The sequence below is a fragment of the Rana temporaria genome, chromosome 4, assembly GCF_905171775.1.
Source record: "Rana temporaria chromosome 4, aRanTem1.1, whole genome shotgun sequence".
NCBI lineage: Eukaryota > Metazoa > Chordata > Amphibia > Anura > Ranidae > Rana > Rana temporaria.
Genome location: NC_053492.1, coordinates 227,069,153 through 227,090,474, shown reverse-complemented (window position 1 = coordinate 227,090,474; position 21,322 = coordinate 227,069,153). Strand labels below are relative to the sequence as shown.

Here is a 21,322-nt window from a genome sequence, read left to right as displayed (position 1 = left end):
TCTGCCTATATTTAGACTAAAATGTCTTCTTATAATCAACATCCACATAAATGTTTAACTGCAGGAGATAAATGCCTCTCTGCTGTTAAAACTAATAGAACAGTAGAATACAGGCCCTGTTACATCTTGTATAACACACTTACAATCATACATTTTGAATGTGATCTATTTTTACTTACGTGATCTGTTTTATTTCTTGGCAGCTCTTAAGCAAGAGAAGAGAGCATCTCTCTGTGTGTCATAAAACACTGGCTTGTAGCCTTTTACAGGTTTAAGACTGCAATGTTTGCTCCATTTTCTAACAGAGTTAAAGTACAAAAGGATTATTCCCATTGTTACTATGTTTCCTATTTGAAAATAACATCCTGTTGTCAAAAACAATGGTTACCACTAAGAAATGGCCAAAAGCTGCATCCACAGAAGGTTGGACTTCCAACTGGTAAAATTTTCAAATGAACAGTTGGGCTACAGAGGCTTGGTGCCAAAAAGCCCAGGAAAATCCGGAATGCTTTGGAGCCGGTCACAAAGATGGCAGAACAATGTCCTAGGACAATTTTCTTATTGTAAAGTACAGTAAAACCTTGGATTGCGAGCATAATTTGTTCTGGAAGCATGCTTGTAATCCAAAGCACTTGTATATCAAAGCAAAATTTCCCATAAGAAATAATGGAAACTCGAATTATTCGTTCCACAACCATTTATTCATAAGTCCTTTAGTTTATAGTCCATATAAAAAGATTATAGCAATTGGATAGATAAAATGTCCATCCACAAATGAAAGCCTCCACAAGGGGATTAGAAGCAAAATCCAGCAGGAGCTGCAGAGTATAAAAGAGAAGAGAGGCGCCTCTGAGGCCTCGTACACACGACCGAGAAACTCGACGAGCGAAACACATCGTTTTGCTCGTCGAGTACCTTGTTAGGCTGTCGAGGATCTCGGCAAGCCAAATTTCCCCATTCCCATCGAGGAAAAAGAAGACATGCTCTCTTTTTGGCTCGACGAGATCCTCGACAGTTTCCTCGTCGAAAAGTGTACACACGACCGGTTTCCTTGAAAAAAAAACAAAAAAACAGCAAGTTTCTTGCTGGTTTTTGCCGAGAAACTCGGTCGTGTGTACGAGGCCTGAGTGTAGCAATATGGTTACATTTAATGAAGGTATAACATTTAGCAACTCACATGGCTGATAATTAAAAGAGGCACGTCTAAGTATGCAGGCATCCAGGGTAAAGTTGTCCACAGTCAGTCTGCTATCATGATCGGGAAGACTACCCTGCAGTAGAGAGTTCTGAAAGTGAGGCTTGAACCACTCGTGGAGCGCAGTGTGGAAGGAATGATGTCAATGGCGGTGCGGAGAATGGTCTATGTGAACAGCTTTACCCCAGATGCCTGCATACTTAGATGTGCCTGCTTTAACACTTAGAGGCGCCTCTCTTTTCTTTTATACTCAGTTGTGACATGACACTACTTGAATATTAAGACATCGCTTGTATATCAAGTCAAAATGTATTTTATTTATAAAAAAATGTGCTTGTCTTGCAAAACGCTCTCAAACCAAGTTACTGTCAAACCAAGGTTTTTAATGTATAAGAAAAGGTTATTTACAGGATGTCTGACAGATGTGATAGCAACCAAAAAGACTACTTTGCTGGCAAGACTCTCTAGGAGAATATTCACGATGGGTTTAAAGGGTGCTTTCTGCAAGACAGATAGAACCAAAAATGAAGGTCCTACAGAAGTACAGGGTGCCGCATGGGGCGACTGATACAAGAAACAACTTAAAAAATGTTTTTTTTTTTACAAAGGAATGCAAAGCCTTTTAACCTTTTAAAGACATACTTGACGTGATTGTAGCCGTATTAGTGCAACTGTGACAGAGAAAACTGAGTACTGTTCATGATACTATTTTTATTTGCACTAACATACAATTTTTCAGGACAAGCTTTTCGGGGTATGTCCCCTGCTTGGACCTCAACCTTTTAACCACTTAAGACCTGGACCAAAATGCAGCTAAAGGACCTTGCCCCTTTTTGCGATTCGGCACTGCGTCGCTTTAACTGACAATTGCACGGTCGTGCGACGTGGCTCCCAAACAAAATTGGCGTCCTTTTTTTCGCACTAATAGAGCTTTCTTTTGGTGGTATTTGATCACCTCTGCGTTTTTTTTTTGCGCTATAAACAAAAATAGATCGACAATTTTGAAAAAAATTCAATATTTTTAACTTTTTGCTATAATAAATATCCCCCAAAAATATATAATTTTTTTTTCCTCAGTTTAGGCCGATACGTATTCTTCTACCTATTTTTGGTAAAAAAAATCGCAATAAGCATTTATCGGTTGGTTTGTGCAAAATTTATAGCATTTACAAAATAGGGGATAGTTTTATTGCATTTTTATAACTTATTATTTTTTTACTACTAAAGGCGGCGATCAGCGATTTTTTTTCGTGACTGCGACATTATGGCGGACACTTCGGACAATTTTGACACATTTTTGGGACCATTGTCATTTTCAAAGCAAAAAATGCATTTAAAATGCATTGTTTATTGTGAAAATTACAGTTGCAGTTTGGGAGTTAACCACAGGGGGCGCTGTTGGGGTTTTGTGTTCCCTGAAGTGTGTTTACAACTGTAGGGGGGTGTGGCTGTAGGTGTGACGTCATCGATTGTGTCCCCCTATAAAAGGGATGACACAATCGATGACGGAGCCACAGTGAAGAACGGGGAAGCCGTGTTTACACACGGCTCTCCCCGTTCTTCAGCTCCAGGGACCGATCGCAGGACTCCAGCGGCGATCGGGTCCACGAGTCTCGCGGTCACGGTCAGGGAGCTTCGGACTGGGTCGCAGGCGTGCGCCCTCAACCCCCTTGGCTGGGCTGAAAGGACAATGTACCTATACATTGATGTGCCCAGCCGTGCCATTCTGCTGACGTATATCAGCGTGAAGGGGTCCTTAAGTGGTTAAAGAGGATGAATAAGGGCAATAAGTGGCCTTTAACCCCCTTGGCGGTATTCTCGAGTCTGGCTCGGGGTAAGATTTCAATACCAAAAGCGGTATCCCCGAGCCAGACTCGGGATCGCCTCGCAGCATCCACAGGCACCAGTTACTTACAGTGTCCCTGGATCCTGTGATGCCTCCCCGCTGTGTGAGCGAGTGGCGTCCTCCCTCGATTCACACGGTGTCCCCGTGTGCCGCCGAGCTCCGTTCTCTGCGACGTTACGACGCCAAATTCAAAAAAGTAAATAAACACATTACATACAGTATACTGTAATCTTACAGATTACAGTACTGTATGTAAAAAATACACACCCCCTTTGTCCCTAGTGGTCTGCCCAGTGTCCTACATGTACTTTTATAAAATAAAAACTGTTATTTCTGCCTGCAAACTGTAGATTGTCCATAGCAACCAAAAAGTGTCCCTTTATGTCAAAAGTGATTTTAGAGCAGCTAGAAAACAGCGATAATAAATTAGAATCACTTGCAGAATTGAGCGATAGCGATTTGTAGGGAAATTCGTCATCAAACACTGAAAGTAATGACAGCGACAATTCTGCAACTGAGCAAATTTCTGTGTTTTTGATTTGATTACATTATTGAATAATTTTTATTATAATTACATTATTATTTGATATAATTATTTATAGTTATTTATTATATTATAATTTAGGATTTTGTTTTTCAAACTTTATCATACCGGGGATGTCTACTAGACTCTTGTTTGGACAGATTTAAGTGAGTTATTCCTAAGAATTACAGGCCTATAATGTAAAACGCCAAATTTTCATGCAAAATAATTGTACCGCTTTCAGCACCTAAAACCAGAAAGAATCATACCGCCAGAGAGTATGCTTAGAGCAAAGTTCTAGTCAAAGTTTGTTTACAGGAAGGCCAGAATGAGAGGCACAAAGTAATTCATGGGACCTTGTTCACACCAGGCCAAAAAAGGGGCCAGATTCTCAATGGAGAGTCGCGCTTCCGTCGAATTTCGCGTTGAGTATGCAAATTAGCTAGAATTCCCGAACGTACGCCCGGCCGACGCAGTAAAGTTACGCTGTTTACGTTAGGCTTTTCCCGGCGTATAGTTACCCCTGCTATATGGTGGCGTAAGTGCGGCGTACCAATGTTAAGTATGGCCGTCGTTCCCGCGTCGAAATTTTAAAAAGTTAGGTCGTTTGCGTAAGTCGTCCGTGAATGGGGCTGGACGTCATTTGCGTTCACATCGAAACCAATGACGTCCTTGCGGCGTACTTTGGAGCAATGCACACTGGGAAATTCCACGGACGGCGCAATGCGCCGTTCGGGAAAAACGTCAATCACGTCGGGTCACAGTACATTTACATAAAACACGCTCCCCTGATCCAAATTTGAATTAGGCGGGCTTACGCCGGCCGATTTACGATACGCCGCCGCAACTTACAGAGCAAGTGCTTTGAGAATACAGCACTTGCCCGTCTAAGTTGCGGAGGCGTAACGTAAATCGGATACGTTACGCGGCCGCAAAGATACGCGGTTCTATATGAATCTAGCCCAAGATTTCTAGGTGCGACAATAGATCTTCCTGAAAGTGGCTTTCCTCACTTTTAGCAAGGTTGGAATCACAGACTCAGAAAACCCCCATCCTTTCAGACCTAGGTTTCAACTGCCATTCTGTTAAAGCCAAAGAATGTGAAGCAGGATGGAATAGTAAGCCTTGAGACAACAGATCTCATTTGTTGGAAAAGAGGCCAGGAGTTGTCTGCTAGAAGTCTGAGTATGACTGTGCAACAGGTTCTTCTGGGCCAGTTTGGTACAATTAGAATCACCAATTTTTCTGTTTTGCTCTATTTTGTGGAGCAGGCAAGGCAGAATTTGGAAAAAAATTGCCTGAACTGAGACCAGGGGATAATTAGGGCATCTGGGGCTAGAGTAAGAGGATAGCTGATTCTGGCAACAAACAGAGGTAGATTGTTATTGAATCTGGAGGCTAGGATGTTCACATCCGGAATCCTGGAAGACCATTCACTTGGGTCTTACTGATCTTCCCTTAGTAAACAACAGACCAAAACAAATCTCCTGCGCTCCGGTATTTTCGGGAGGTACTTTGGGATGGTATAGTTCAATTAAAAGATATCTTCTAGAGTCTTGCAGCCCTCCTCAGAATCGTGGGAATTCAAAAAAATAAGAAAAGAGAAAAGAACGGAGGGTGCAGCGACCTAGTGTGATACTGCTAAAATGAATTTTATTCAAATGTTAAAATCAATCATTATACTCACAATGTGGAGTTTAAAATCAAGCTTTAAAAGACAGTACAGCAGAAATCCAGCAACATCAGTGGAACACGATAGTCACTTGAATCAACAATCAATGTTAGAGCTGACGCGTTTCGGGGGCGTACCCCTTTCTTCAGAGCTTAGTGGTCTGCAGACCCCAAGAACTTTTCATTACACAGCAGGTGATTGGTTTCAGGGCAATCCTAGCAACCAATCACCAGCCAGTTAATGTAAAAAGTTAAGTCCAGCGGTTCCTGCCCCCATCCAGCTCTGTGATACCGATCTTTGCATTGCTCGCTGTACACCTGTGTAGGGTAGGAGATTTCTACCTACACAGTGTGTGTGGGGTAGAGGACACTGTGGGGGTACAGAGGACACTTCAATGGAGGTGGTGCAGGGGACAGAGGACACTATGAGGGTACAGAGGACACTACAGTGGGTGCAGGGGGCAGAGGACACTATGGGGGTACAGAGGACACTACCGTTGGCGGGGTGGTGCAGGGGGCAGATGACACTACAGGGGTACAGAGGATATTACAGAGGGGGGGGGTGCAGGGGACAGAAGACACTATGGGCATATAGAGGACACTACAGTGGGGGGGGGGTGCAGGGGACAGAGGACACTACACAGTGAGGGTGGCGCAGGGGACAGGTGACACTATGAGGTTACAGAGGACACTATAGTGGGGGTGTGCAGGGGACAGAGGACACTATGAGGTTACAGAGGACACTATAGGGGGGGTGTGCAGGGGATAGAGGACACTATGGGGGTACATAGGACACTACAGTGGGGGAGGGTTCACGGGACAGAAGGCACTGCTTTGGGAGCACAGGAAACTTGCTATTGGGGGAGGGGGCAGAGGACACTATGGGAGTGATGTGAAGGGGGGACAGAGGACATGCAATATAGGGGACCCTATTAAGTACCTCTTCTCACCTGGGGACAGGGACCCCATCACCCCTGGGGACAAGGACCCCATCACCCCTGGGGATAAGGACCCCTTTTCATCTGGGGACAGGGTCCCCTTTTCACCTGGGAAGGGACCCATCTCACCTGGGGACAGGGATCCCTTCTCACCTGGGGACAGGGACCACATCACCCCTGGAGACAAGGATCCCTTGGGGACAGGGACCCTATAACCCCTGTGGACATGGGCCCCTTCTCAACTGGGAGCAAGGATCCCTTCTTACCTGGGGACAGGAACCCCATCACCCCTGTGGAAAGGAACCCCATCTCCAGACCATGCTGGCTGAATCCCGCTTCCTCGGGGTGAACTGGCTTTGTATTAGTGAAGCACCTTAAAGTGAGGTAAATCTTTACTGTTATTATTACTATGTTAGAATATTAGCTTCATTTATTAGCAGGTGAATGAGACCCTCCATACATTCACATACATTGAATCTGGCCCTTAAGTGGAAAAAGGTTACTGACTCCTGCTGTATAGTGTATTACCATTTCTCACTGCAATGCTCATAAAACTAGCAGTCACAGGCAGCAGTGCAGTACCTAAGATCTCACTCTCCAGATGTACAACTATACAGCTGCAGGCACAGGAGTGCCTAGGCACACTCATATATGAGAAAGTGGATTGCTATTTTTCAGGAGGAACTCAGGACAAAAAGGTATATTTTTCTCACAGACACAATTAACATGTTTAGATAATCCCTAAAATGTACCAAATTTTCACTTTTAGAGTTTAGGTCAAATTTTACCTCTTCACGCTGTCCGAATGCATATATGCGGCCTCTCGGCATATGGGCCTTAACGCCGAACAGCCGCATATGAGAATAGAGCTGTGCCGAGAGCATGCTCCTGGTACAGTTTCCAGCGGCTAACGGAAAGTTTGCGATCTCTATTTGCGATAGGGAGCTTTTCAATCAAGTGACCACCAACCATGGCAGTCACATGATCAGAAACCCTGCCTATTGGCATCAAAAACCTCTTAAAGGGTCAGGAGGAGCTGGCGTTAAAGGGGTTGTAAAGGAAAAAAAATGTTTTCATAATAAGCATCCTTTACCTGCAGACATACCTCTTTTCACTTCCTCATTGTTCGTTTTTGCTCAGAAGTTGCTTTATTTCTTCTCTGTTCTGTTCACTTACTGCTTGTCTGATTTTACTGACCACCATGATGGGAGGCTTTACTGCGGTGGTCAGTAACGTGCTCACCCCCTCCTGGGAACTACATCTGTGTGGCAGGACGCTCTCTACGTGTCAGGCCTCGTACTTGCTGTTTTGTTTTTTTTGCCGAGGAAACCGGTCGTGTGTACACTTTGACGAGGAAACTGTCGAGGATCCCGTCGAGCCAAAAAGAGAGCATGTCTTCTTTTTCCTCAACGGGAATGGAGAAATTTGGCTCGCCGAGATCCTCGACAGCCTAACAAGGAACTCGACGAGCCCGTCGAGTTTCTCGGTCGTGTGTACGAGGCTTCAGAGACTTCAAGGAGGTGTGAATTACTGGGCGTGCCGCAATTCATACTGGGAAATGTAGTTCTTACATGAAAGAACGATGCAAACCAGGAAGTGAATGAGAGAACAGAAACTAGAATGCCGTGATATAGATGAAGGAATTTAATAGGTATTTACTTATTTTTAAACAGAATTATTACACTGTTTTGTCTGTCTACCTTGCAGACATTAATTTTAGGCAAACATTTTTTCCTTTAGTGACCCTTTAAGGGGACTCTGATGTTCTTCTATATGTTAAAAAGTGTGTGTGTGTGTGTGTGTGTGTGTGTGTAAGAGATACTTTTTTTACTCACCAGTAATTCTTATAAACATACATTCTACAGAGTTGGTGAAATTTCGTTCTTTTATAGCAATTTTGTATATCCTATAACTTTGTTTTTTCCATTTTGAATAACAATACTTCTCTATGAGCTACATAAGGAATACTCAGGTTACAGATTGCTAATTTGTCTACTATTGGAGCATAACACATGCCAAATGTGCACAACAAATCAAATAAACAAAATAAAAAAATAAAACAACAAACACTATAGTACTGTTATGACCCTGACCTTGCCCAGTACCATCTTTTGGTACATTTTATGCCCTATAGACTTCAATGGCAGCAATGGAGTAAAACATGTATTGTGCATTGTAGCATGTTTTTAATGTGTTTTGCACATAACAAGCCTCCTCCCCTGGCAACCTCTACTTTATCCAGGTATTTGACCAAGATGGAGCAAGTTCCACAGGGCCTGGGAGGACATCTGATATAGTAATAATACCTGAAAATGTATGATTTAAAACAATAAAACAAATACTCTGTATTTAAAAATTGTTAGGATCCTAATGCTAACCTGCCTAGAGCTAATGTTCAGCATTTCAATTGCACGCATTGATTCTTATTGACCAAAACAAAAATTTCAGAATGTGTCAAAACGCATAAAAAATGCATCAACATGTGCATCAAAAACACAGAAAAGAAAATGCAAGGTGCCAGTAGGGTACCACCAAAACCTATGACAAGAACGGAAAGGTATAACACAGCATTGAATGGTGTGATCTTTTTATATAAACATAGCAATTTTATGTATTCAAATTGTAAGTCATATACTGTATTGAACAAAAAAATGTCCCTACTACATGCAGAACTGTCAGACAATCTGCAAAAATGTCATGGTACACGTCTAAACTTACAATTAGCTTAATCAGTAAATCAGCGCTAAAGGCAAAGGGTGCTCAAAGTGTGCTGTGCAACCTAGCACAGATTTAGCTGACAACAGAATTCTGTGAACTTCTATTTCACACACATCCCATGCTTTAAAAACAAACCATTTTATTTTAGGCCATTCATGAGAACTGTAATAATATTAATTATCAGTCAGACTTCTGCTTTCTTAGAATCTCAGCACAATATATAAAAATATGTACATTGCACTCTCGAGTATTTCTTGCTAATATGCAGCATGGGTTACTATTTCCAGTGTTATATTATAGTATATATAACGGTCACATTACATATTAAATAGCACATTATTTTTGTAGAATGCAATTCCATACAGTCTATACTGTTTGTGCATTCTAAACCTTCAGCAATAAAGCTTGCTGAGGCTTGTAGTAGAGTTACAAGTTCCCCACCTTTAGACCTAAATTACATTTACATTAGACAAAGCAATCTATACTAAGACTTGCTCCTGGTTTGCAAGAAATGAAAATACACAATATGGAAGTCCTGATTAAAATGTACTCACTTCTGCTAACCGAGTTCCAAAAAACGACAAGCAAGCCCTGAAGATACTACCGTGAAAACATTTAAAATCCAAAACATCCACTGTGGTCTCCGGTGCACTTCCTTTTCTTATGGAAGAAAAGGCAAATATGCACCCTGTGTTCATCCGTGCAGAAAGATTTGTTTAAAAATGCGAGCCCTTATTAGGTAATCTTTTTTGAAGATGAGTAAGTAGAATTGCACTGTGTCTGCAATCTATTATTGGCAGAGAATCTTCAACTGCATAGTAACTTGAAAAAAGTGTGCTTACAATTACTCTTCTAGTAAGAGTCTGGTGCATGCTACACATTAACAGCTGTAAATGAGAAATACAACACATAACATCCTCATTGTTCTGGAATAAGGGAGATTATTTCACATGTGAAAGTGCTTACAGGATACAATGCCATTATCAGGTGTTAATGGTCCGTGTACTTAAAATAAAACATATATAGTAAAGTTCAATGTAAATGGCACATACAATAATAGGCCTTTTTTCATATAATGTAATCATTATTTTGGTTCCTTAATAATTTAGGTCTATTGGCACTCTTGCATTGGGACCATAATGCATGGTAATCCTCGCCACTTTGGGTGGTGCATTTTAACCACTTACCCCCCGGACCATATTGCTGCCCAAAGACCAGAGTACTTTTTGTGATTCTGGACTGCGTCGCTTTAACTGACAATTGCGCGGTCGTGCGACGTGGCTCCCAAACAAAATTGGCGTCCTTTTTTCCCCACAAATAGAGCTTTCTTTTGGTGGTATTTGATCACCTCTGCGGTTTTTATTTTTTGCGCTATAAACAAAAATAGAGCGACAATTTTGAAAAAAAAAAATATTTTTTACTTTTTGCTGTAATAAATATCCCCCAAAAATATATAAAAAAACATTTTTTTTCCTCAGTTTAGGCCGATACGTATTCTTCTACCTATTTTTCGTAAAAAAAAATCGCAATAAGCGTTTATTGATTGGTTTGCGCAAAAGTTATAGCGTTTACAAAATAGGGGGTATTTTTATGTAATTTTTCTTAATATATTTTTTTTACTAGTAATGGCGGCGATCAGCGATTTTTTTTCGGTACTGCGACATTATGGCGGACACTTCGGACACTTTTGACACATTTTTGGGGCCATTGGCATTTTTATAGCGATCAGTGCTATAAAAATGCATTGGATTACTATAAAAATGCCACTGGCAGGGAAGGGGTTAACACTAGGGGGCGGGGAAGGGGTTAAGTATGTTCCCTCTGTGTGTTCTTACTGTGGCCTCACTAGGGGAAACACTGATCCTCGGTTCATACATTGTATGAACGGAAGATCAGCATTTCCCCCGCTGACAGGACCAGGAGCTGTGTGTTTACACACACAGCTCCCGTTCCCTGCTCTGTACCGAGCAATCGCATGTGCCCGGCGGCGATCGCGCCCGCCGGGCACACGCACGGGAGTCGGGGGCGAGCGGGCGGCGCGCACGCGCCCCCTAGTGGCGGCTAAAAGAGAGGACGTATAGCTACGGGCTCTCGCCTAGGAGAGCCGACCTGCCGCCGTATAATGACGGTGGCTGGTCGGCTAGTAGTTAATGCAGTAGATGGCAACAGCATCAAGCTGCAGCACACCACAATCCACATGGCATGCATTGTGCCAACCTGTTTAACCACTTGCCGACCGCCTAACGCACATACACATCGGCAGAACGTCTCGTGTGGACAAAGCAACGTACCTGTACTCGATGTCCGCCGGTGTCCCACGATTGTGTCACAGGGCGGCAGAACGGGGAGATGCATTTGTAAACAAGGTAATTCCCTGTTCTACCTAGTGACAGGACACTGATCTACTGCTCCCTGTGATCGAAAGCAGTGATCAATGTTGTGTCACTGGTAGCCCAGCCCCCACACAGTTGGAATCACTCCCTAGGACACACTTAACCCCTTCCTCGCCCCCTAGTAGTTAACCCCATCCCTGACAGTATCATGTACACAGTAATCAGTGCATTTTTATATCACTGATCGCTGTATAAATGACAATGGTCCCAAAAGTGTGTCAAAAGTGTCCATTGTGTCCGCCATAATGTCAAAGTCACAAAAAAAATCGCTGATCGCCTCCATTACTAATAAAAAAAAAATAATTAAAATGCCATAAAACTATCCCCTATTTTGTAGACGCTAGAAGTTTTGTGCAAACCAATCAATATACGCTTATTGCGTTTTTTTTTACCAAAAATATGTAAATACATATCAGCCTAAAATGAGAAAGTAATGTGTTTTTTTATATATTTTTTGGGGATATTTATTATAGCAAAAAGTAAAAAATATTGCTTTATTTTCTAAATTGACGCTTTTTTTGTTTATAGCGCAAAAAATAAAAGCCACAGAGGTGATCACCAAAAGAAAACTATATTTGTGGAGAAAAAGGGCGTCAATTTTGTATGGGTGCCACGTTGCACGACCGCGCAATTGTCAGTTAAAGCGACGCAGTGCCGAAATCGCAAAAAGTGCTCTGGATAGGAAGGGTAAATTCCCTAATGACTGTTAATCTATGGCATTAGAAAACTGTAGTGGTGGGGAATCGCTGCTACAAAATCACCCTGCTAGCACATCTCAATGTTTTCCAGCAGTATGATGCAATCAGTTGCTGCAAGAAACTACAGTATAGTGTGTTTTACAGCATACCATATAATCTATTATATATTTTTATTTGCGTTCTTTAGGCAAGACCATGCAAAACACGTGCAAAGAAATGCAGGACAACTCAAATGATGTGCATCAACACTCAAAAACATGTCATACAGCAGATTAAAAGATGCAAGAAAATGCATGCATTTTCACAATGCAAAGTGTGAATTCAACAATAAAAGGTATTCTCCATCTGGCAGCAGCTTTCTTCTTATAGCTATATTGACTCTTTAAAGAAAGCATCAGTATCTACTTTATTATAGACTTTGTTCCATATGATTAATTATGAAGTACATGAAAAAATATGGTACTTCAACTTTCCTTGGTTTCACAGAGAGACTGGCTTGCTGTGATAATTAGATGGGTCATACACCACAGAGATCTGCGATAGGGAATAACATCTTTTGATTAGTACAAGCCTGGTGAAAACAAGTGAAAAAAAAAGAAAAAATACACACAGAAACACACATACATGAAAAAGGCTTACATCAAGGATCTTAATGTACCTAGCATTATATTGCAAAGTATTGTTACACAACATATAGAGGGCATGTTAAAAGAACTGTGTATGCATACAGTCAGGGCATTTTTTCCGGGGGAACTTGGGGGAACTCAGTTCCACCACCTCTGGCTCAGACCATTTGGTGCCTGCTCACCACAATCACTTGTAAACACAGAAGTCTGGTTTCTGTGTTTACAAGTGACAGCTTTGTAACCCCCTGAACTCTGCATTATGTATGTAATGCAATTCTGGCATTTAATGCCCCTTTAAGACCCTTCTACTGTTTGTGAAATCTGAACGGGTCGTGGTTGAGTTCCTGCACCTATTTTCTGAGAAAAAAAGCTCTGCATACAGTCAGAGCTTTTTTTCTCAGAAAATAGGTGCAGGAACTCAACCACGACCCTGTTCAGATTTCACAAACAGTTGAAGGGTCTTAAAGGTGCATTAAATACCAGGATTGCATTACATACAGAGTACAGAGTTCAGGGGGGTTACTCACAGAGTGCAGAGCTGTCACTTGTAGACACAAAAACCAGACTTCTGTGTTTACAAGTGATTGTGGTGAGCAGGCACCAAAGGGTCTGAGCCAGAGGTGGTGGAACTGAGTTCCCCCAAGTTCCCCCTGAAAAAAAGCCCTGCATACAGTAAATATAAAAATACAATAAATGAAGCATGCACAGGTCCAAAAATATTGGATCTGTTTGCATGGTGAGTTTTTTATTTCAATAAACCCTCACAAGACAAATATGACAGTGCGTGAATTGTTTCTGCATTTTACAATACAGCACTATCTATTGTATCTTACAGCTTTAGAACCTATCATTATAGAGGTCTCAATATTGCATGGTGTACTAATACTGTATACTGTCTGTGCATGACAAAACAAGTGATATACCTAACTAAGCCTAAACCTGCTCCTACCCACCATCTAAATCCTATTCTAACTATTCTCAGGGTGTTCCAGTCCGGTCATGTGACTTGAGCATTTGGGGTCTTTGACTTTTGATTTGCATGTTATATATATATTTTTAATCTTATGTGCATATTTATTTTCACTCATCTTTACTTTCATTTCCAAGTTTCATTTTTCCACGTTTTACATTCGTGCAGCACTCTGTGATTGTGGTTCATACGCCCATAGTTTAGCAGCATATGTGTACCAACATATATTGGATTATGTTTTAATATTTTTGATTGATATGTTCAGCGTAAATTAATCAAATTTCAGCTTCCATTTTTAGCCTCTTTGTATAAAAGCTATTAAGGGAGGAGCTGCTCGGAGTAACACACATGTTTGATGTATATTTATGCTGAACGATGTGTTGGCCCCATCCCATTTGCTTCCTGGAGTAAGGTGCGGATGGGATTGACACTGTGTCGTTTGTTTTCTTCGGTGAAACGTAACGTCCTGTGCTGTTATTGTTATTGCAACTTTATTGGTCCCCGCGACAGGAATCACATTGGTTCTTTGTTCCGGGGTATTGTGTCACATGGCCCTTTACTCCCATCCTGGCTTAGCTACGGTATGAGTGGAGGCCTAAAGTGAGGCTTGGCTCACTTAGGGTCACGGCGCGCGTGTGCGCGAGCCGCCAGTTGTGTTCTGAAGCAAGGCTTGGTTTCCTCCCGACGGCGGTGCACATGCGCGCGCAGACCGGGAGAGAGGCTTGGTTTGACGCCGTCGTATACTTAGGGGGGTGATCCTTAGCAAATTTTTATATGGGGTGGTGGGAGGAGTTTTACCTTATCTCCAAAAAAAAAAACTCCTTGACAACATCATCTGGTATGGCAGATTTATGGACAACCTGCTCATTATTTAGGAGGGTGGTGGTGACACTGTCTTGGCATAATTCTCACTTAATGTCAATAATAAAGAATTGAATCTTAAAGCGGTTGTAAACCCACGATTCATTTTTTTTCACCTGCAAGGCAAAAGGCATAATGAGCTAGTATGCACCGCATATTAGCTCATTATGAAATACTTACCTCGGAACGAGGTGAAGAGAACTTACCTGGTCCACACCGAGCGAGATGTCATCTTGACTCGGCGTGTCTTCCGGGTATCGCCACTCCAGCGCTGTGATTGGCTGGAGCGGCAAAGTATTTTTTCTTCAGTGTTGTCAAATGAAAAAATATAATAAAATATTTACAAAAATGTGAGGGGTGTACTCACTTTTGTAAGATACTGTGTGTATACATATATACACATATATCCACTTAAGGACTGTGTTACGCTGATATGCGTCAGCAGAATGGCACAGATCAACGTATATATATACATTGCTACTTTAAGAGCGGTATTGTGGGCGCGCCCGCCGCAAGCTCCATGAGTCTGACCGCAGTTCCCACGGATTCGATGTCCATGGGGATACCTGCGATCGTCTCACACTGAGGAAGAACGGGGAAATGCTAATGTAAAAAAGCATTTCCCCATTTTTCCTAGTGACAGGACACTGATCACAGCTACCTGTAATCGGGAGCAGTGATCAGTGTCATGTCACACACAGCCCATCCCCCCTACAGTTAGAAGCACTCCTTAGGACACACTTAACCCCTTCAGTGCCCCCTACTGGTTAACCCACTTCACTTCCCCTGTAATTTTTACAGTATTCAGTGCATTTTTATAGCACTGATCGCTTTATCAATGACAATGGTCCCAAAATGACGTCAAAAGTGTCCGATGTGTCCACAAAAATGTCGCAGTCATGATAAAAATCGCTGATCGCTGCCATTACTAGTAAAAAAAAATATTAAATAGAAATGCCATAAAACTATCCGCTGTTTTGTAGATGCTATAACTTTTGTGCAATCCAATCAATAAACGCTTATTGTGATTTTTTTTTACAAAAAATAAGTAGAAGAATACGTATCGGCCTAAACTGAGGAAAAATGATATATTTTCGGAGGATATTTATTATAGCAAAAAGTAAAAAATATATATATTTTTTTAATTGTCGCTCTATTTTTGTTTACCACTACAGGAAACATTCCTACAGAAGATACAGTAGATACAATCAGTACCACTACAGGAAACATTCCTACAGAAGATACAGTAGATACAATCAGTACCACTACAGGAAACATTCCTACAGAAGATACAGTAGATACAATCAGTACCGCTACAGGAAACATTCCTACAGAAGATACAGTAGATCAGTGGTTCTCAACCGTCCTAGTGCCGTGCCCCCTTTATAAAATTTACGAAGTTTCGGGGACCCCTAACAGAAAAAAAAAAATTTGTAGCGTGGCAAGTAATTTGCTCCCCTAACCCCTTCCACTCCACAATTTATGATGTACCACTCTCTTTTATCTCCCTATCCTAATTTTTTTCCCCCCATCTTTCTCTCTCTCTAGCCGTATTTCTTGTTCTCTCTTATATTCTTTTTCTCCCTTTTTCTTTGTTACTCCCCCTCTTTTCCTCTCCCTTCCATGTATTCTCTCTTTATTCCTTCTCTTACTCCTTGTTGGGGGGGGGGGGGGGGGGTTGAGGGAATGGGAAGTGTAGCCATGCTGGAGGGAGTTCTGATTAGCCAAATTAGGTGCTCTTGATCAAGGTCATCTGCTGATCTGAGAACTTTAGTGGGGACTTTTAATGGCAACTATAATCACAGGAAGTGTTACTCACTGTGTCTCCGGGTTCATGGTGTCTCGCAGGAGTGACCCTTATGCCAAAATCAGGAGATGGGGTCTCCTCCAGCCCCTCCTACTTCACATTCTTCACCAGTCAGCTGACCTCTAGTCTCCGCCCCACATCCATGCCATGAACTGAATGGGCAGCTGCAAAGAGGCAGAGTGGGCGGCCGCAGGCTCCAGGAACAGCCCTGTTGGGGGGCCACAAAAACGCAGGTAATGTGGCGTGGGCTTAACAGCCTGGGATTTGGTGACCCCTGGCAAATCATCATTTGACCCCCAAGGGGGTCCCGACCCCCAGGTTGAGAACCACTGCAGTAGATACAATCAGTTGCACTAGAGGAAACATTCCTACAGAAGATACAGTAGATACAATCAGTTGCACTACAGGAAACATTCCTACAGAAGATACAGTAGATACAATCAGTTGCACTACAGGAAACATTCCTACAGAAGATACAGTGGGTACAATCAGTACCCAGGGATGGACTGGCCATCGGGACTACCGGGAGTTTCCCGGTGGGCAAGATGGCTCAGTGGGCCGCCTGTCACTGTCAGTGTCTCTCTCTCGCCTCGTCACATTTATGCTAATGCTCCTGCACCCGGCGGCTGCGCCAGCCAATAGCCATCATCACTCGACACTTCTCTCCTCCTAAATTTACAGCCCTGCCCCCGTCCTAGCGGCGTGACGTCACTCGCTCGCGGCCGTAGGCGGGAGGGGATTACTATGGGAGGAGGCGGCCTCCTCCCATAGTAATCCCCTCCCGCCTACGGCTGCGAGTGACGTCACGCCGCTAGGATGGGAGCAGGGCTGTAAATTTAGGAGGAGAGAAGTGTCGACATGGTGTGACATGGTGTGTGCGGGGCTGGTCTTTGGTGGTGATCGTGACCACTTGCTGCCGGAGTTCCGCCTCTCTGCCTGGTGCGCTGTGTATTTTCCGAGGTCTCTCTCATCTACCCCCTCTGTCAGCCCTGCCCCCTTGGTCAGCCCCCCTCTGTAAGCCCTGCCCCCTTGGTCAGCCCCCCCTCTGTCAGCCCTGCCCCCTTGGTAAGCCCACCCCTGCCCCCTTGGTCAGCCCCCCCTCTGTCAGCCCCCCTCTGTCAGCCCTGCCCCCTTGGTAAGCCCACCCCTGGCAGCCCTGCCCCCTTGGTCAGCCCCCCCTCTGTCAGCCCCCCTCTGTCAGCCCTGCCCCCTTGGAGGCCCCCCTCTGTCAGCCCTGCCCCCTTGGTAAGCCCACCCCTGGCAGCCCTGCCCCCTTGGTCAGCCCCCTTCTGTCAGCCCTGCCCCCTTGGTAAGCCCACCCCTGGCAGCCCTGCCCCCTTGGTCAGCCCCCCCTCTGTCAGCCCCCCTCTGTCAGCCCTGCCCCCTTGGAGGCCCCCCTCTGTCAGCCCTGCCCCCTTGGTAAGCCCACCCCTGCCAGCCCTGCCCCCTTGGTCAGCCCCCCCTCTGTCAGCCCCCCTCTGTCAGCCCTGCCCCCTTGGTAAGCCCACCCCTGGCAGCCCTGCCCCCTTGGTCAGCCCCCCTCTGTCAGCCCTGCCCCCTTGGTCAGCCCCCCTCTGTCAGCCCTGCCCCCTTGGTCAGCCCCCCTCTGTCAGCCCTGCCCCCCTCTGTCAGCCCTGCCCCCTTGGTCAGCCCCCCTCTGTCAGCCCACCGCCTCTGTCAGTCCCCCCTCTATCAGCCCCCCTTTCTGCCGCCCTCTGTCAACCCACCCCCCTCTGTCAGCCCCCATTCTCTGTCAGCCCACCCCTCTCTGAAAGCCCCATCTCTGTCCCCCCTCTCCCTCTGTCAGCCCACCTCTTCTCTGTCAGCCCACCCCTGTCAGTCCCCCCTCTGTCAGCCCCCTCTCTGTCACCCTCTGTCAGCCCCCCTCTGTAAGCCTACCCCTTCTCTGTCAGCCCACCCCCCTCTGTTAGCCCACCCCTCTCTGTCCCCCTCTTCCTCTGTCAGCCCCCCTGTCAGCCCACCCCATCTCTGTCAGCCCACCCCCCCTCTGTCAGTCCCCCCTCTGTCAGCCCCCTCTCTGTCACCCTCTGTAAGCCTACCCCTTCTCTGTCAGCCCACCCCCCTCTGTTAGCCCACCCCTCTCTGTCCCCCTCTTCCTGTCAGCCCCCCTCTGTCAGCCCTGCCCCCTTGGTCAGCCCCCCTCTGTCAGCCCTGCCCCCCTCTGTCAGCCCTGCCCCCTTGGTCAGCCCCCCTCTGTCAGCCCCCCTCTGTCAGCCCACCGCCTCTGTCAGTCCCCCCTCTATCAGCCCCCCTTTCTGCCGCCCTCTGTCAACCCACCCCCCTCTGTCAGCCCCCATTCTCTGTCAGCCCACCCCTCTCTGAAAGCCCCATCTCTGTCCCCCCTCTCCCTCTGTCAGCCCACCTCTTCTCTGTCAGCCCACCCCTGTCAGTCCCCCCTCTGTCAGCCCCCTCTCTGTCACCCTCTGTCAGCCCCCCTCTGTAAGCCAACCCCTTCTCTGTCAGCCCACCCCCCTCTGTTAGCCCACCCCTCTCTGTCCCCCCTCTTCCTCTGTCAGCCCCCCTGTCAGCCCACCCCATCTCTGTCAGCCCACCCCCCCTCTGTCAGTCCCCCCTCTGTCAGCCCCCTCTCTGTCACCCTCTGTAAGCCTACCCCTTCTCTGTCAGCCCACCCCCCTCTGTTAGCCCACCCCTCTCTGTCCCCCTCTTCCTCTGTCAGCCCCCCTGTCAGCCCACCCCATCTCTGTCAGCCCACCCCACTCTGTCAGCCCCCTCTCTGTCACCCTCTGTAAGCCTACCCCTTCTCTGTCAGCCCACCCCCCTCTGTTAGCCCACCCCTCTCTGTCCCCCTCTTCCTCTGTCAGCCCCCCTGTCAGCCCACCCCATCTCTGTCAGCCCACCCCCCCCTCTGTCAGCCCACCCTATGTCAGTCCCCCCCATCAGCCCACCCCTTCTCTGTCAGCCCACCCCTCTGTCAGCCCCCCTCTCTGTCACCCTCTGTCTGCCCACCCCTTCTCTGTCAGCCCACCCCCCTCTGTTAGCCCACCTCTCTCTGTCAGCCCCCCTCTCTGTCCGCCCACCCCTCTCTGTCAATCCCCCTCTCTGTCAGCCACAGCAGGGTGCACCATTCCAGCCACCCACTGACCCAAAGCAGAGAACCAGGCTAGCCACCAATAGCAGAGTGCACCATGCCAGCTACTCACCCACTGGTCCACAGCAGGGAGCCAGGCAGCCACCCACAGAAGCAAGCTACTCACGGCGACCCACCCACAGCAGGGCCAGGGTTACAGCCACCCATAGTGACCCACCCACAGCAGAGCCAGGGTGCCAGCCAGCCACCCCCGGTGACCCACCCACACCAGGAAACCAGACAGTCACAACAGGGTGTCAACCAGCCACTCACAGAAGCCAACCGGCCACGGTGACCTTCCACAGCAGGATGCCAGCCAGCCACCCATGGTGACTCACCCACACCAGGGCGCCTGCCAGCCACCAACAGGAGCCAGCCAGCCACCCACCCACAGAGGACTCAGGAGCCAGTCACAGCTACAGTACCCAGTGAAGGTAAGAGGAGCACTACACAGTGCCAATTTTATTTCTTTATTTGTGAGAGGTTGGGGCAGGGGGTTTTACTTATGTTTTTTTTGCGCAATTGCGTATAGTTTATATACTGTTTTTGTGTGTGTTTGCAAAAACAAAAGTGGGCTGGTCTGGATGAAGTCCAGGGCCAAATTTTTGTCCCAGTCCATCCCTGTCAGTACCACTACAGGAAACATTCCTACAGAAGATACAGTAGATACAATCAGTACCACTACAGGAAACATTCCTACAGAAGATACAGTAGGTACAATCAGTACCACTACAGTAAACATTCCTACAGAACATACAGTAGATACAATCAGTACCACTACAGGAAACATTCCTACAGAAGATACAGTAGGTACAATCAGTACCACTACAGGAAACATTCCTACAGAAGATACAGTAGGTACAATCAGTATCACTACATGAAACATTCCTACAGAAGATACAGTAGATACAATCAGTACCACTACAGGAAACATTCCTACAGAAGATACAATTAGTGCCAATACAGGAAGCATGTCTATAGGAGATGCAGTATTATATAAGAGATTACTGCAGATAATATGTGGAATATTTAAATATCCCTACAGGTTATACAATAACAAAATAGACCAACAGAATCAGACCCATAAAGGTCCTTCTAAAATCCTGTCAAATACTTTTCTAACCTGCATTTCTATTATATCTATTATATTTTTACAATCAAATATTATTATTTATGCTCACTAAAGGAAATACTGTAAAGTTCAGTTTAAATTAAAACGTACGTTATTTTGTAAATGTTTAAGCTATCGTGACTGTAAATGCACATTCATAAAGAATACTGCATGGATTTCAGTACAAAAATATCACTAGCTCCAGGGGTGTAAAGAACTGGAAGTTTACAAGAATAATAATTCAGAAGAAGAGCAGGAAAAGGAGCTCAGTGAGGTGGTAAAAGCCATGATGTACTGTATATGCTTGTGAATAAAACATTTTGAGAAGAAATTATGATAAGATACAATAGGACGTGCATCTTAAATGAACTGAGCTGAGCATACGCTACAAACAGCTGAAGTTACATGCCTACCTTATCAAAGCTGAAATTTGAAAAACATCTATCACAATAAAGCACCAATAGAAAAGCTTAGGAGCTTCATTACAGGTGTCTGTATTTTTGGATATATGTATTGTTTTGTAATATAGTTTTCAAATAAGGTAACCTCTGCTTAAAGGCTATTCTAGTGAATGCTCAGTTTAACCACTTAAGACCCGGACCTTTATGCAGGTTAAGGACCTGGCCAGTTTTTGCGATTCGGCACTGCGTCGCTTTAACTGACAATTGCGCGGTCGTGCAATGTGGCTCCCAAACAAAATTGGCGTCCTTTTTTTCCCCACAAATAGAGCTTTCTTTTGGTGGTATTTGATCACCTCTGCGTTTTTTTTTTTTTGCGCTATAAACAAAAATTGAACGACAATTTTGAAAGAAAATCAATATTTTTTACTTTTTGCTATAATAAATATCCCCAAAAA

The 21,322-nt window shown here is 45.0% G+C and overlaps 1 protein-coding gene across 16 annotated transcripts in view; it reads right to left on the bottom strand.

Annotated features, from left to right (window-relative positions):
* RIMS1 (regulating synaptic membrane exocytosis 1) overlaps window positions 1-21,322 on the bottom strand; it is a 492,278-nt gene that overhangs the window by 82,876 nt on the left and 388,080 nt on the right. Inside the window, exon 1 of one of the 16 annotated variants that reach the window (XM_040349939.1) lies at window positions 9,446-9,582. The exons of the other annotated variants lie outside the window; for them this stretch is intronic. The gene's annotated coding sequence lies outside the window, so the exon portion shown is untranslated. Of the gene's footprint in view, window positions 1-9,445; window positions 9,583-21,322 lie in introns of those variants that run through there. 16 annotated transcript variants of the gene reach the window in all.